Source organism: Dasypus novemcinctus, chromosome 14 (assembly GCF_030445035.2).
Source record: "Dasypus novemcinctus isolate mDasNov1 chromosome 14, mDasNov1.1.hap2, whole genome shotgun sequence".
NCBI classification, from domain to species: Eukaryota; Metazoa; Chordata; class Mammalia; order Cingulata; family Dasypodidae; genus Dasypus; species Dasypus novemcinctus.
Window position 1 is genome coordinate 64,326,243 of NC_080686.1, and position 16,153 is coordinate 64,342,395.

Genomic DNA, 16,153 nt, shown 5'->3' on the forward strand with positions numbered 1-16,153 from the left:
TCATTGTATTGCAAACCCCTGGCATTAACTGAATGAATGAATGAGCTGCCTGCGTTTAGATCCTAGCATGGCCGCTTACTAATAGTATGCTTTCAGACAAGTTCCAGAACTTCTCTGTGACTCAGTTTCCTTGTCTGTAAAACGGGGGTCATGATAATACCTGCCTCAGGATTGTTGTGCAGATTAAATGAGAAAATGTAGACAGTTTAGCACAGTATAGAGCACATAGTAAGAGCACAGTACAGGTAAATTGTTACTGTTCTGACTTTTAAATTTTGCTTCTTAGCAAATCCATACTTTTTATTGTGGTACCTTTGATTATTGTTATTACCGACATTTGATTAATTCTGGTAATCTGTACACAATAATATTCACATTGTACAAATACCTGAAGAGTTAAATTGTGGCACTAGCAGTTGTTTTACCACTAGCAATAGTCAACAATGAGACAGTTAAGTTTTTGTTTGATTGCTTGTTTTCTGCAAATTGAATTTTAAGATCCTCTGCTTCACTATAATTAACTCTTTGAACTGGCAAAGTACTCTCAATGTAATCAGTAGCTACCAAATCTGAGTTGCCTCTCAGGTCTCACTCCCAGGCATTCAGTTGTGTGTGTCCTGGGAATGTAGCTTAGGACATCAGTGCTTTGCGAGTTCGTAGAGGAAGGGAATGTACCTATCATTTCTGAGGAGCTGATAATTTTTGGAATAAAGGGAAACTGTGAAAGAAAAGGAGATATTATTCTTTTAGAAAACTAACTTGATGAATGAAAGGAAAAAGATTATTTGGAAATTCTCTAAGAGTTTTGATTGAGTGATCCTAATGGCACTTGAATTTTCAAGACCCGGTCTCTCTTTTCATGACTTCTCCCTTTCTCATCAAAAAAAAAGAAAATGGGGGAGCAGATGTAGATCAATTGGTTGAGCACCTGCTTTCCATGTACAAGGTCGTGGGTTCAATCCCTGGTACCTCCTTTAAAAATATATATATATAATATATATATACACACACACGTATATACACACACATATATATACATACATATATATTCAGACACATATATATGATACTGGGAAGTGGCAAAAGCCCCTTTGGTAGCTCCAAAGAAAGTCATGTTCTGTACCTGTGTGTCTGTGTCCTGTGTAGGCTATATTGTACTGTATATTATATATCTATATATACACACACAAGTACTTGTATATTATTATCTTAATATTCTCTTATTTTAAACCACAAGGAGAGGGAAACTGCTTATTCAAATTACTTTCTTCAGAAATGTTTTTTACCAAAACAGCATTTCTAACTTTCAAAAATGTATGTATTATCTATCATTTTTCGAGGGGGAAAAAAAAACCTGGTATTTTGTTTTTCTGTGTGTCTTCTGCAGCAGTACTTAGAGAAAGAGAAAACATTTCTGGACCTCTCAAGCAAGACACTGCCCTTCAAACAGCCTGTCTTTGGCTTTCAACAATATTATATCCTATTTTTAAAAAAAGGACAAAGAGGGCGGGAAGGGGGTCACTTTTCAATTATATTATCTTTGGCATGTTGTACCAGTCTGAGGTTTCTCAAGTCTTGAGACAAGAAGCACACATTCATTTTCAATATTAAAAAAAAAAGTTCTGAATGCCTTGCAAAGAAACTGCAAGTTTCTTCCTTGTGCTGTCTTCAGGGAACTATTTATTTTGCTTCTTTACTTTGCAAATAGCTAACGGCTCCCAGCCAGGGTTCAACCCCACCCTTTTGTGCCCTGCAGTCATCGCCGTGTCTGTAAAAGAAAACCGACTCTCTGGAATGCCGTGCGTGCACATGCCTGTTGGATCCGGCAGGCCCCACCTGCTGAGCAGGTAAACCAGATCCCTGGTGCCTGCCTCTGCAGCCACATTCCAGTCAGGCAAGCTCTTACTCTCTAATTGTTACCTGTCAAACAGGTCACCCCAGCACTTGGGCCAGGTCCAAACACGCGCATATTCCCACGAAACCCTAAACCTGCAAACCTTTGACCTTTCCATCGTTCCTGAGCTCCCCTGATTATTTTAACTGGGGCTGGTTTAAATTCGAACGATGACTCTTCAGCTGGCACTAGGGTTCTTTTTCCTCCCTCACCCGGGATGGCAAAGCTGATCACGTGCTGTTTGGGGCTTCTGGGCTAGCACACAGGGGTAATGCAAGATGACCGGAAGGCCTGGGTCGGGGTGGCACGGGCTCGCGAGAGGAAATCCCAAGCCCCAAGTCACCCATGGAAACCGCACGCTGGTCACCCTGGCCGAATGGAGAGCAAATTCCCCAGGGTGGATTAAAAACCGAGGTGACTTGTGGGTGAGCACTCCCTTCCTCTCCTCTGGCTCTGGCTGGCGGTGGAGACAGTGGCCCCGGGGCTCAGTCCTGAAGGGTCTGGGACTCCACTTACCCTCTCTAGTAAAATGAAGGATTGTAAAGGTCTCTCCCAGCACCACTCCTCGGTTCTCTTCTCTCATTCCAGCCCCAGTACCATGTTCCTTTCTCTCACTGATGCCACTTGAAGTAGGCGGAAGGCACACATCCGGGAAGGTGGGTGCCTCCACACCAGTGTTAGCTGGGGCTGAGTGCACTGCTGCTGGGGCACCTGGATCAGCTCAGGACCCAATCCGATTAGGTTCCCGGGTCTGAGACTGCCCTCAAGTGTGGGCTAACCTGGGGGCTTCCCCACCTGGAGAGAATATGGGCCATCTTAACTCCCACTCCACCTCTGCATCTCACCTAACAAAACTGACCCTTTTCAAATTGGGAGGGTTAATATTTTGATAGCATTGGCATTCATTTTTTACTCTACAATTAATGGATTCAGAATCAAAACTGCAGGCTTGTTGAATCCAAACACTTCATTTTACATACAAGGAAACTGAGGCGGAGAGGGTAGGGTTGAGCTGCAGAATGCCCCCCAAAACTAGTCAGGTTCCTTACTGAGGGGCAATGAGAGTTGGTGAAAATTGTGGGCAAGCAAAATCAGGGGATTTCACAACTCCAGGCAGAGAGCACGGGATCTCCAGCAAGGTTCTGAGACACGGCGGCATTGTGGGGCCAGATTTTGCTGTTTTTTTTTCCTCCTCTTGGGCTGGACAGATTATTCTACAAAGAGCTCAGGATCACTCTGTGCAGAGGAGGAACTGGCACTTCCTGCTTGGTTCGTTCAGTTCAGACTTATCTACCAGTGCCCAACCGGTCGGGGTGGCTCCCAAGAGGGAAACTCCATCAGGACTGTGGGATGGTGGACTTGGTCAGTCTGCAGGCCTGCTTAGCATCCTTCTCCCCAGCTCCACTTTGGGAGAGTACAGCATAGAGTACCTGGGCCCAATAAGGGGAATGCCAACCAGAAGCCCAGCTGGCTTGTCCTCTGGGGGCACCATTACTTCACGTGGGCCACTCTGTGCTAGGGATGCCGTGATCTTCACAAAGCAGCAGTGTGTACTGAAGGGGCCTCTAGAGGTCCAGCTGGACCAATGCGTACTTCATCTCCATGTGCAGATCTCTAGAAACACAGAGACCACAATGTGGTTGCTTAAAAATACATATTAAACAGTATTTACACAACACTCCCAATTAGCATTATTTTCCTATTATCAAAGACCAAACTTTCCACACATAAACTGTCTTAGCTCTCAACTTCTATCAAACCCCAAATGTCCTAATTTAAATGATTTTCCTTGGTTCCTTCCACCATGTACCAACCTTGGAACACTGAGCAAGTTACATCAACTTTCTGAGTCTAGGCTTTCTTATCTGTAGAATGGGAACAATGATCGTATTTCACAGATAGCATCATTCTGCAGAGAAATGAGATGAAGTTCCCTGCCTGCTACAGGGCCTCTCACATACCAAGGATTCAGTAAATGTCAGCTACTTTTGCTGCTGCTGTTGATATAACCTTATTAAAATAGTGACCCACGTGGCCCGGTTTTAGAAAGGTATATCTGACCATCAAAAGTAATTTCAAAATAATTCAGAGTTCTCTACATGTTGTTCTCCAGCACCATGAAGGGGGGACTCTGTGGTTTCCTTATGCCCATTATAGTTTTCACTTCCTGTCCAAGCAATACCACCAGTTCTAGGCTGATTTCCCTGCCATCCCTCACACTTCTCAATGCCTCTACGTGCCTTTTTGTTGGTGTAGGATCAGGGACTTTCAACAGATTTTAGTATCAAAGGATACAAAGTATAAATAGAAAAGTCACCTTGAAGGAGAGGGTGATTTGGATTACAGTTTGGAATCTTTCCCATCATTGCCCTTCTCCATTGGGTTCCCTAATTCACCTGACTGCCTGACAGGGGCTGCCTAGGATGACTTTCCCTCTCCAAGCCTTTCTTTTGGCCACCACACTGATCCCAAAGCAGACTTTCAGAAGAGGAGAAAAATCAAAGGACTGCCCCGTGCACTAAAATGGGTGATGTCAACACCCAAATTCTCAAGTGTTGACACTTCAATGTTCTGGTTTTTCTAAAACAGGAATGTCCCAGGACACTCCACCCCTCACCCCTTGCCTGTAGGGCAAGGCCAGAACCCCACACCTGGCAAAATCAACCAGGATTCAGGGGACAGATGGGGGTGAACACGTGTGGTGAGGTTTACTGGACATTGGCTCCGTGGAAGGTCAAGGTCCTGCAAGTAACAGATGGCGAGCGTAGGAAATTTTTGTTGAAGCCATGCAGACTAAACCCACCATGTCCCATGGACTCTAATTTCTGAATCTCTTAAATCCAATGACCTCCGCACATCCTCTTTGCCTCTTGTCTCATTTAGAGCACCACGGTTTTGCATCTGAATGAAAACAACAGCCTCTTACTCCTCTCTGAACCCTGCCTTGTGCCAGACTTTGCTGTTCTTGCAGTGATACATCTCCCCAGCCTCACCCTAGGCCTCTCCCCTTCTGTGCTCCAGGGCCCACTGAGCACTGAGAAGACCAAGTCACTGCTCCCTTCCTAGCCTTTGCACATGCCGTTCCCTCTGTGGGAGATGGCCAGGCTGCCTCCCCTGCACTCCACCTCGGGGCTCTGCTTAGATAACCATCTGCATTCTCCTGCCTCTAACCCCTCCCAGCCCTGAGGCACCATGTGGGACCGTGTCCATCCTGGTCAGCCCATGGTGTCTATGCAAGGAACGCCTGGCCCGTCACAGCTGCTCAACGCATGTTCTCATTTGACCTGGATACAGAAATGCCCAAGAATAGTCACAGGTGTGGCTATTGTTCTCGACATAGGAAGAAACTGAAGTTGAGACACATTAAATAACCCACCCAAGGTCACCAAGCTGGTAAATGGGCAGAGTCTAGCGTTCAACTCAGGCCTATGGGATTCCAAAGTCTATGCTTTCTTGCTTTCTTTTTTTTTTTTTGTAGGAAGCACTAGGGATTGAATCCAGGACCTCATACATGGAAAGCAGGCACTCAGCCACTGAGCTGCCCTGGCTCCCCAGCCTGTGCTTGCTAACTTCTACAAGATGCTGCCCCAAGAATATCACATTCGTTATGTACTTGAGCCAATCAGGGGTCAAACAGTTAATGGGGGTCTGACTCAGTAAGGAAGGAGGTCAAAGGTTCTGACTCTCCTGAAATTAAAATTCAAGAGATCCTGTGACCCCCCTTTCAGAGAAAGGTATGTGGGCTCCTTATTTAGCCAAGTGCTTTGGTTAATGAGTCTGAAGACAAACAGCCAATTAAGACCATACGGCAATGGGAGCCCCATCAGGCTCCTTCTTTTCACTGTCACTCACCCCCATCTGCCTTCACCTTTGTCCCCAGTCATTGGGTGTCCCTCTTCTAGGCACTGATTTCTGCTGAAGATGGGATTCAAAGCCCTAAGGGAACTAATAAGATCATTGATGAGAAACTTACAGGATGTGGCAGGATTCATTGAATAAATGATATGAGAAAGGAATATTTTTTCTTTCTTAAACTAGTCATCAAAAATCCGTTCAGAAGCAAGGGAGATTGCAAAATAATGAAGTGAAAGAAAAGGTAATACTGAGATTTAAAAGGGAGAGGTGTTGAAGGTGTTCATAAGATTTCCTTGAGTGTGTAGAAAAAGGATAAAATCCAAGTCATTAGTTTCAACCATTGGGTCAGCAAAAAGAAAAAAAGAAAAGAAAATGTCAGAAGGGGAACCTTTCACTACAGGAAGAACGATGAGCTGCAGAAATCAGCTCATGCTTTAAAAGTAAGCATTGTAGTAGAATGTGAAGGCCATATCCCCCTGCGGAAAGCATTTCTCCTGTTATGGAAGCAGTGTGTTTTAACTCAAATGTCAAAAAACTACCTGAATCAATTAGTGGCTGGCTGAAGCAACTGAAATATTTCCCCTTCCTACCTGTAAGAGGGAATGACGGGTTTTTTTTTTAAAAGAGTTATTTTATTTTTTTATTTCTCCCCCCTCCCCTTGTTTTGTGCTGTCTGCTCTCTGTGTCTGTTCGTTGTGTGCTTGTCTTCTTTTTAGGAGGCACCGGGACCAAACCCGAGACCTCCCGTGTGGGAGGGAGGCAATGGCTTGAGCCACCTCCACTCCCCAGTGTTTTATAATAATAGATGATTACCTGTGATGGTATGTGAATTCTGGGAGGCTGAAAAAAATGACAAAGGGAAGTGACTTTTTAGAACAAAAACACACAATCACACAAATATACTCACATACACACAGAGGATTTATGCTGCTTGTTTACTTCAACAGGAAGTCCCCACATGGAAAAAGTAACAGCACTAAATACTCCTCTGTGTCCAAAGCAAGGGAATGCCGACCCTGGTGGGTGCTTTGGAGCAAAGAGGCACTGTGACATGGACTACCTGACCAGAGATGGTCACAGAAAATACCAGCTCAACTCTTCTTGGGAAGAAGGAATAAAAACTTATCCTGTTCAAGTTTCATTAATTAATTTATACACTATACTAAGAGAATGCAATTCTTCTTATGCTAGCAATATTTTTTTAAAGATTTATTTATTTCCCTCTTCCCTTCCCTCTCCCCTTCCCCCTGTTTTTGCTGTCTGTATCCATTTGCTGTGTGATCTTCTATAGCTATTTCTTTTTTTGGTCTTCTCATTTTCTCCTCTAGGATTCATCAGGATTCGATCCTGGGGCCTCTGATGTGGAGAGAGGTTCCTTGTCAGCTGTGCCACCTCAGTTCCTGGTTTCTGCTGTGCTTCACCTTGACCCTCCCCTTTGTCTCTTTTGTTGCATTATTATCTTGCTGCGTGACTCACTTGTGCAGGCACTGGCTTGTTGTATGAGCACTTGGCTCGCCGCACAGGCACTCGGCTTACCACACCGGCACTAGCTCACCACGCAGGTACGCTTTCTCTTCTTCTTTTTCACAGGAAGCCCCAGGGATTGAACCCAGGTCTTCCCATATGGTAGGCTATCTATTACTTGAGCCACATCTGCTTCCCTGCTAGCAATATTTTAAAGGGACTTTGAAAGTGAGTACAAAAAGCATTCTTCTAGTCTATATATATTGTGTCCTTGAATTTGCTAAGAAAATGGAAGACACTGTCATTTCCCTCAAATTTTAATCCAGTTAGACAGAAAAAAAAAAACCCAACACATTAAATACAAACACTTATCACCCATGACATGATCCTATATTTAGAAAATTCTGACATATCTACAACAATACTGTTAGAGCTAATAAATGAGTTCAGCAAACTGGCATGATACAAGGTCAACCCACAAAAATCAGTAGTGTTTCTAAACACTAGTAATGAACAAGTTTAGCAGGAAATCAAGAAAAAAAATTCCATTTACAATACCTACAAAATGACTCAAATATCTAGGAATAAATTTAACTGAAGTTGTGCAGGACCTATACTCTGAAAGAAATTTTAAAAAGACTTTAAAAAGTGGAATGACTTTTTTTTTTTTTTAAAGATTTATTTCTCTCCCCTTCCAGCCTGCCCCATTGTCTGCTCTCTGTGTCCATTTGCTGTGTGTTCTTCTGCGTCCGCTTATATTGTCAGGCAGCACCGGGAAACTGCATCTCTCTTTTTTTTTTTTTTTTTTAAAGATTTATTTATTTATTTAATTCCCCCCCTCCCCCGGTTGTCTGTTCTCTGTGTCTATTTGCTGCGTCTTGTTTCTTTGTCCACTTCTGTTGTCGTCAGTGGCACAGGAAGTGTGGGCGGCGCCATTCCTGGGCAGGCTGCACTTTCTTTTGTGCTGGGCGGCTCTCCTTGCGGGGTGCACTCCTTGCACGTGGGGCTCCCCTACGCGGGGGACACCCCTGCATGGCAGGGCACTCCTTGCGCGCATCAGCACTGTGCATGGGCCAGCTCCACACAGGTCAAGGAGGCCCGGGGTTTGAACCGCGGACCTCCCATGTGGTAGACGGACACCCTAACCACTGAGCCAAGTCCATGCATCTCTTTTTTGTTGTGTCATCTTGCTGCGTCAATTCTCCATGTGTGCACCACCACTCCTGGGTGGACTGTGCTTGTTTCACATGGGGCGGCTCTCCTTGTGGGGTGCACTCCTTGTGTGTAGGGCACCCCTATGCAGGGGTGTCCCTGCATGACACGGCATTCCTTGCTCATGGCAGCACTGTGTGTGGGCCAGCTTACCACACGGGTCAAGAGGCCCTGGGCATCGAACCCTGGACCCTCCGTATAGTAGGTAGATGCTCTATCAGCTGAGCCACACCCCCTTCCCTGGAATGACATTATGTATTCATGGGTTGGAAGACTAAACATTGTGAAGATATCAGTCCTACCCAAAATGATTTATCGAGTTAATGTAAACCCAATCAAAATTCCAACAGCCTGCTCTAAAGAAATAGAAAAGCCAATTATCAAATTTATTTGGAAGGGAAGGGGTCCCAAATAACTGAAAACATCCTAAAAAAGAAGAGTGAAGTTGGAGGAGTCATGCATTCTGAACTTTGTGTATTTTAAAGCTACAGTGGTCACAACAGTATGGTATTGGCATAAAGATATATACATTGATGAATGGAATCAAATTGAGAGTCCAGAAATAAATCCTCACCTCTATGATCAACTGATTTTTAAAAAAGATTTATTTACACACACCCATTGTTTTATACTTGCTGTCTACTCTCTGTGTCCATTTGCTGTGTGTTCTTCTGTGTCTGCTTGTCTTTTTAGGTAGCACTGGGAACCAACCTTGGGACCTTCTGGAGGGGGAGAGAAGTGCTCAATCTCTTGCACACCCTCAGCTCCCTGGTCTGCTATGTCTCTTATTGTCTCTCCTCTGTGTCTCCTTTTGTTTTGTCATCTTGCTGTGCCAGCTCTCTATGTGGACCAGCACTCCATGTAGGCCAGCTCACTGCATGGGCCATCTTACCTTTACCAGGAGGTCCTGGGAATTCAACCCTGGACCTCCCGCATGGTAGACAGGCACATAATCGCTTGAGCCACATCTGTTTCCCTCAACTGATATTTGATAAGTTTTCCAAGTCCACTTTTCTGGGACAGAACAGTCTCTTCAATAAATGGTGCTGGTAGAACTGGATATCCATAACCAAAAGACCCCTATACAAAAATCAACTCAAAATGGATCAATGATCTAAACATAAGATCGAGGGACCATAAAACTTCTAGAAAATAGTGTAGGGAAAATCTACAAGACCTTGTCTCTTAAAACTTACACCTAAAGCACGAGCAACAAAAGAAAAAAAATAAATGGGACATCCTCAAAATTAAACATTTTTGTACCTCAAAGGAATGTGTTTTTTTTTCAAGATTTATTTATTTATTTATTCCTACCCCACCCCTGTTGTCTGTTCTCTGTGTCTATTTGCTGCGTCGTCTTCTTTGTCCACTTCTGTTGTTGTCAGCGGCATGGGAATCTGTGTTTCTTTTTGTTGCGTCATCTCGTTGTATCAGCTCTCCGTGTGTGTGGCACCATTCTTGGGCAGGCTGCACTTTCTGTAGCACTGGGCAGCTCTCCTTACGGGGCGCACTCCTTGCTCGTGGGGCTCCCCTATGCAGGGGATACCCCTGCATGGCACGTCACTCCTTGCACACATCAGCACTGTGCATGGGCCAGCTCTATATGGGTCAAGGAGGCCCAGGGTTTGAACCGCAGACCTCCCGTGTGGTAGACGGATGCCCTAACCACTGGGCCAAGTCCACTTCCCTCAAAGGACTTTGTGAAGAGGGTAAAAAGGTAGCTTACTGAATGGAAGAAAATATTTGGAAATCACACATCTGACAAGGATCTAATATAGGTTGGTATATAAAGAGAGCCTACAACTTAACAATAAAAAGACAAATAACCAACTGTATTTAAAAATGGGCACTGCCCCTTTTATTTGAAGCTATAATATGTTTGTTAAATATATGTCTCAGAGACTTAAATCATCAGTCCATTCATGTGCTGGTTGAGTCCTGAATCTCAGCAGAGTTCCAACACCTACTCTCCAGTTCATGGAACTGACCTAGGACAGCAAGGAGATGATAATGGACAATGCCCATCCCAAGAAACAGAGTGTCTGCAGCTGCAACCAAGATAGTGTCCTCCAACTGCCCCGTGGGATCAAGGCCCCTCTCAATTAGAAACAGAGTGGGCATCACCATCCCAGAATCCTCAAGATTGGGGAATGAACAATGAACTAAAGTAGATTATTATTCTATTATAGACTTATTATAGCAATGGAAGAACTCATAATTGATGTAAAGGCAGTAGCCACCAGAGGTCCTGAGAGGAGGAAGAGGGAAGAATGGGTGTAACATGGGGGCATTTTCAGGACATTGGTATTGTCTTGAATGACACTTCAATGATGGATACAGGCCATTATACAATTTTGTCATAACCTACAAAATTGTGCAGGGCAGAGTATAATCTATAATGTAAACGATAGTCCACAGTTAGTAGCAATGCTTCAATATTGTTCATCAATTGTAACAGATGTGCCACACGAATGAAGGATGTTGCTAATGTGGGAAAGTGTTGGAGGGGGAGGGGGTGGGACATATAGGAATCCCCTATATTTTTTATGTAACATTTCTTTTTAAAAAACTTGGCAAAAGACTTGAATAGACATTTGTCCAAAGAAGAAATACAAATGGCAAAAAAAAAAAAAAAAAAGAACCACACACATATGTGAATAAATGTTCACCATTGCTGGCTATTAGGGAAATGCAAATCAAAACTATGAAATATCATTTCACACCTACTGGAATGGTCACTATTAACAAAACAGAAAACTACAAGAGTTGGAGAGGATATGGAGAGATAGGAATGTTTACTGTTGATGGGATTGCCCCTGTGCAGTCTGTTTGGCAGTTCCTAAGGAAGTTAGGGATAGATCTGCCATATGACCTGGTAATACCACTACTAGGTATATACACAGAAGATCTGAGAGCAGGTACATGAATAGACTTCTGCATATTAATGTTCATAGCAACATTATTCACAATTGCTGAAAGATGGAAACTATCCAGATGCCCATAAAGTGATGAATGGATAGACAAATTGTGGTATATATACATGATGGAATAATATTTAGCTATAAGAAGAAATAAAGTCGTGCAGTATATGACAACATAGGTGAACCTGGAGGACATTATGTTGAGTGAAGCAAGCCAGGTACAAAAGGACAAATATTGTATGATTTTGCTATTATGAACTAAATATAATTAACAAAATTCATAGAGTTAACAACTAGAATATAAATCACCAGAGAATAGAATGTAATTAGCGAATGGAAAGCTGAGGTTTAATCTGTGAATTGGTAAAAAGTTGTTTGGAAATGTTTGGAAATGAATAGAAACAGTGAAAGCATATTATAGGATTTATAATTCATAGCACTAACGCATGGATATGATAGTGGTTTGGTTTCTGTTATTGTTTTTTGTGTGTTTTTTTTTTTGAGTAATGAAAATGCTCTAATACTGATTGAAATGATGAGTGCACAACTCTGTGATTATACCAAATGCCATTGATTGTATGCTTTAGATGAATTGTATGGTTTATGAACAACAACTACAAAATAATAGGGTGGGGAGAAAAGGATGTGGCTCAACTGATAGAGCATCTGCCTACCATATGGAGGGTCCAGGGTTCAATCGCCAGGGCCTCCTGACCGGTGTGGTAAGCTGGCCCACAAGCAGTGCTACCATGCACAAGGAGTGCTGTGCCACACAGGGGTGCCCCCACATAGGGGAGCCCCACACACAAGGAGTGCACCCCGCCAGGAGAGCCACCCCATGTGAAAAAAGTGCAGCCCGCCTAGGAGTGGCACCACACACAGAGAGCTGACGCAGCAAAATGATGCTACAAAAAAGAGATAGTTTCCTGGTGCCACCTGACAATGCAAGCGGATGCAGAAGAACACACAGTGAATGGACACAGAGAGCAGACAATGGTGAGGGGGGAAGGGGAGAGAAATAAATAAAATAAACCTTTAAAAATAAATAAATAAATAAAAAAATAATAGGGTGGGTTGGGGAAATATAAACTCTAGTTATTAGTAATATTTGATGATGTTCTTTCATAATTTGTTACAAACGTTTCACAACAATGCAAAGTTTTGGTGGTGGGGTGATGTATGGGACCCCCATATGTTGTTATACATGTTTGTTTTGGAAGTTCACAACTTTTACTATACACTTATTGTTTATGTAGGTTCATGTATGAATGATATACTACAATAAAATTTTTTAATGGAAAAAAAAAGTACGGACAACCCAAAGCAAAGGGCAGGTAAGGAAGTTTAGACTCAGGTCTGCAGGAAGTCAGAGAGCAGAAGTTTGTTGTTTGCCAGAGAAGGACTCATAAAGGAAGTGGATCTAAAGAAATTTCTTTGAGTTGAAATGTCCCAGTTCTGACTAGGATGCTTAAAGAAATCCTCGCAAGGAAAGTTGCTGAGCATCTATACACGGCTAATTACACTGTAGGGCTTAGTGCCTTACATGCATTTCCCCATTTAATTCTTACACCGCAAGCCCTAGCACCAACAATATTTTTTAGGTGAGGAAACTGAGGCACAGAGAAGATAATCACTTTGCCCTAGAGACAGAACATGCAGAGAGCCTGCACAATTGACCACTACATTCTCTTAGCCAGAGAAAAGCTCAATAACTATGGAGGCTCCTGGTCAAGCAGAAAAACTATCACGACTCAACATCAACCTAAATACTTTTGCCAAAGTGGTAACTGCTTTAAGACACAGGAATTTGGTTAGGAAATCTCACAGATAATAATGGATTATATAACATAGCTGTTGTACAAAGCATTTTCAATAAAATCTCATAGACAGTAATGGTTTACATAACACAGCTATTGTACAAAGACTTTTCAATAAGTCACTATCATTGTACATATTTACCAATTAAACCGTGAGGCCTTATCTCAATATTCTGTCCAGCTTATAATGCTGATTATAAGTAGCAGAGTTTTGGCAACACTTCATTCTTTCCCAAATTGAAATGGCTGATCCTACCTAGTTTTGCCAGCAGAGGTAAGGTTTAATGCATGTAACCCCATTTCTTGATCCAAGTTTAGCCTTTGCCCCTATGTAACCTGCTCTGTTAAGATCCCTGGAGGGAAGCAGATTTGGCCCAATGGATAGAGCATCCACCTACCACATAGGAGGTCCAGGGTTCAAACCCTGGGCCTCCTTGACCCACGTGATAAGCTGGCCCATGCACAGTGCTGATGTGCGCAAGGAGTGCCCTGCCAGACGGGTGTCCCCTGTGTAGGAGAGCCCCATGCACAAGGAGTGCACCCCTCAAGTAAAGCCACCCAGTACAAAAAAAGCGTAGCCTGCCCAGGAGTGGTGCCGCATACATAGAGAGCTGACGCAGCAAGATGACGCAACAAAAAAGAGACAGATTCCCAGTGCCGCTGACAAGAATATAAGCGGACACAGAAGAACACACAGAGAATGAACACAGAGAGCAGACAACTTGGGGGGGGTGGGGCGGGGGATGAGGGCAGGGAAGGGGAGAGAAATAAAAAATAAATCTTTTTTTAAAAAAAGATCCTGGGAAGTTAGAAGTCCTTCATCCAATAACATTTTGGGACAAGCGAAGAAATGGCTAAACTTCATAGACATTTTCTTTGAGGTGACTCAGTGGTCTGTGCTGGAGACCACCCCACAGAAATCCAGCCTGGGAAGGTATCAGGACTGAGTGAGACTGGGATCCTATGGCCATCTCTTTCCCAGGCATTAGGAATGTATCGGATTGTTTTCTTATAGTCACTCCACATATTGTTTGGGTCCCATTATTATAGTCAATACACTACATGAACAATTTGGACTTTTTTTTTTTTTTATGTATTGGTGTAAAAGTATCCATTATGCCAAAACACCGAAGTCATGAGGTCTAAAAAATACCTCACAGACCAGAGACAGGGGATTTACCCCCGATAAATTCACACATAGATCCACCACATAAACAAGGATGACTATTGCGGTGCTGTGGAGTTGGGGTGCGTGAAGCAGTGTGGGTGAATATCACTGGGGGGTGGTTGGGGGAAGTGTGGTAAAAGGGCAGTCTGGAATACTGGGCAGCAGTTAGAACCAACAGTCTGGATGTACCCCCAGCAAAACGTGGATGGAGTACAAAGTTAGCCATCAGAATGAATCTCAAGCACAATACCATGTACATAAAATAAAAATGCAGACATACAAAGCAGCACAACACATTTTCATAAGAATGCCTCTACCACAAATATATACTGTATCAAATACCTGTGGTGGAGGGAAAGAACTTGGAGGGGCGATGGGGATAAGAGAGAATAAATAAAACAAGAGGGGCCCTGCGTGGGCCAGTGGAGACAATGAACATGACAAACGCAGCTCTCTGCACCCGAGTTCCAAAAACCAGAGAAGAAATACACTTACCCCAAAATGTTTTTTCCTGGGTTCTCAGGCTAGTTGCTACTGAACAGGTGTTTATGGGTGAAGTTAATGATTGCCAGATGGGGTTCTTAAGCTCCTTGGATGTGCTTGGATGCTCTTTAGGTCAGAGGTTCTCAACCTTGGCTGCACATTAGTCACCTGGGGAGATATAAGAAATACCAATGCCTCGCACCCCCCCTGTCCCCGAATCCGCTTAACTGGCCTGTGATGGGGTCCAGACATCAGTAGTTTTCAAAAGCCTCTCAGGTAATTCTAATGTACATCCAGGACTGAGAACCACAGGTTTAGGCTTTTACATTTCTTTCTAGTTGCACATGTTGCATTCTTTGACATTTAGAAAAGGGACTGAAATCAGATTTTTTTTTGTGTAGACAGATGTTAATTTCATTATTAACAGAGAGACCTGTACTAAGGATGGAAAAATTTATTTACTCACTTGATCATACAGTGACAATTTTTGCTGGGCCATTGTGGGTGTCTAGGTTGGGCTCTCCTTAACCCTGGGGCTGCACCCACAGTGCAGGCTATGTAATGGGGCTCCCTGGAGTTGCCTGGCGCACAATATGTCTGGCTGAGCACAGCAGCCTGAGTGTCCACAGTGTGTCCTGCATTGGGCTAAGCACCACAGCTACATTGTCGAACAAGATTGCCATGGCCACTGCCCTGGTGGAACATCCAGCCTCCAGGAAAAGTGACTGCACACGGAAGTCTATGAAATGTGACTGTGCTATGGTGAGAGGGAAGCTATGGGAGCTCTTGTCAGGACCCCTCACACAGTCGAAGGAGTCAGGGAGGGCTTGCTGGAGGAACTGGAATGAGTGGAGGTGGGCATGAAGTGCTGTCCACCCGGAGGAAATACCTTCTGAAAAGGCTGAAGGATTTTACCATGCTCAAAATTGGAACTGAAAGAAACTCAGAGTGTGACAAGGCAGGGGTGAGAAATGGGGACTTCAAAGGCTTGATTACAAAGCATCCCGCAGGCCAAGTTAAGAGGCTTGGACTTTGTCATATGGGCAATTGGGAAATGAAATAATCATATGACATTTAGAAAGACTATTCTGGCAACAAGTGGAGTTTGGGCTTCAGGGAACCAAGAGAGGATACAAAAGATTGGTTCTGGGACTATTGTGCAAAATCCTGAGTAGAAGACAATAGCAACTTGGATGAGGATAGTGGCATGGGGAAGAAGAGAAACCGGCAAGTGTGAAAGATGTTCAAGAGACATGGAACTGGGAGAGTGGCTGGATATGGGGCTGAGGGAAAGGGCTGATGTTGGATAAAGATGGAGTAATTCACTGAGGTAAGGTAC

At 43.6% G+C, this 16,153-nt stretch overlaps 1 long non-coding RNA gene across 1 annotated transcript in view; it reads right to left on the minus strand.

Annotated features, from left to right (window-relative positions):
- Window positions 1–2,851: 2,851 nt before the first annotated feature.
- LOC139436418 (uncharacterized) overlaps window positions 2,852–16,153 on the minus strand; it is a 53,755-nt gene continuing 40,453 nt past the window's right edge. Inside the window, exons 4-5 of the long non-coding RNA XR_011645672.1 lie at window positions 14,827–14,982; window positions 2,852–3,508 (exon numbers count right to left, since the gene is read on the minus strand). This is a non-coding gene — a long non-coding RNA (uncharacterized lncRNA). The remainder of the gene's footprint in view (window positions 3,509–14,826; window positions 14,983–16,153) is intronic.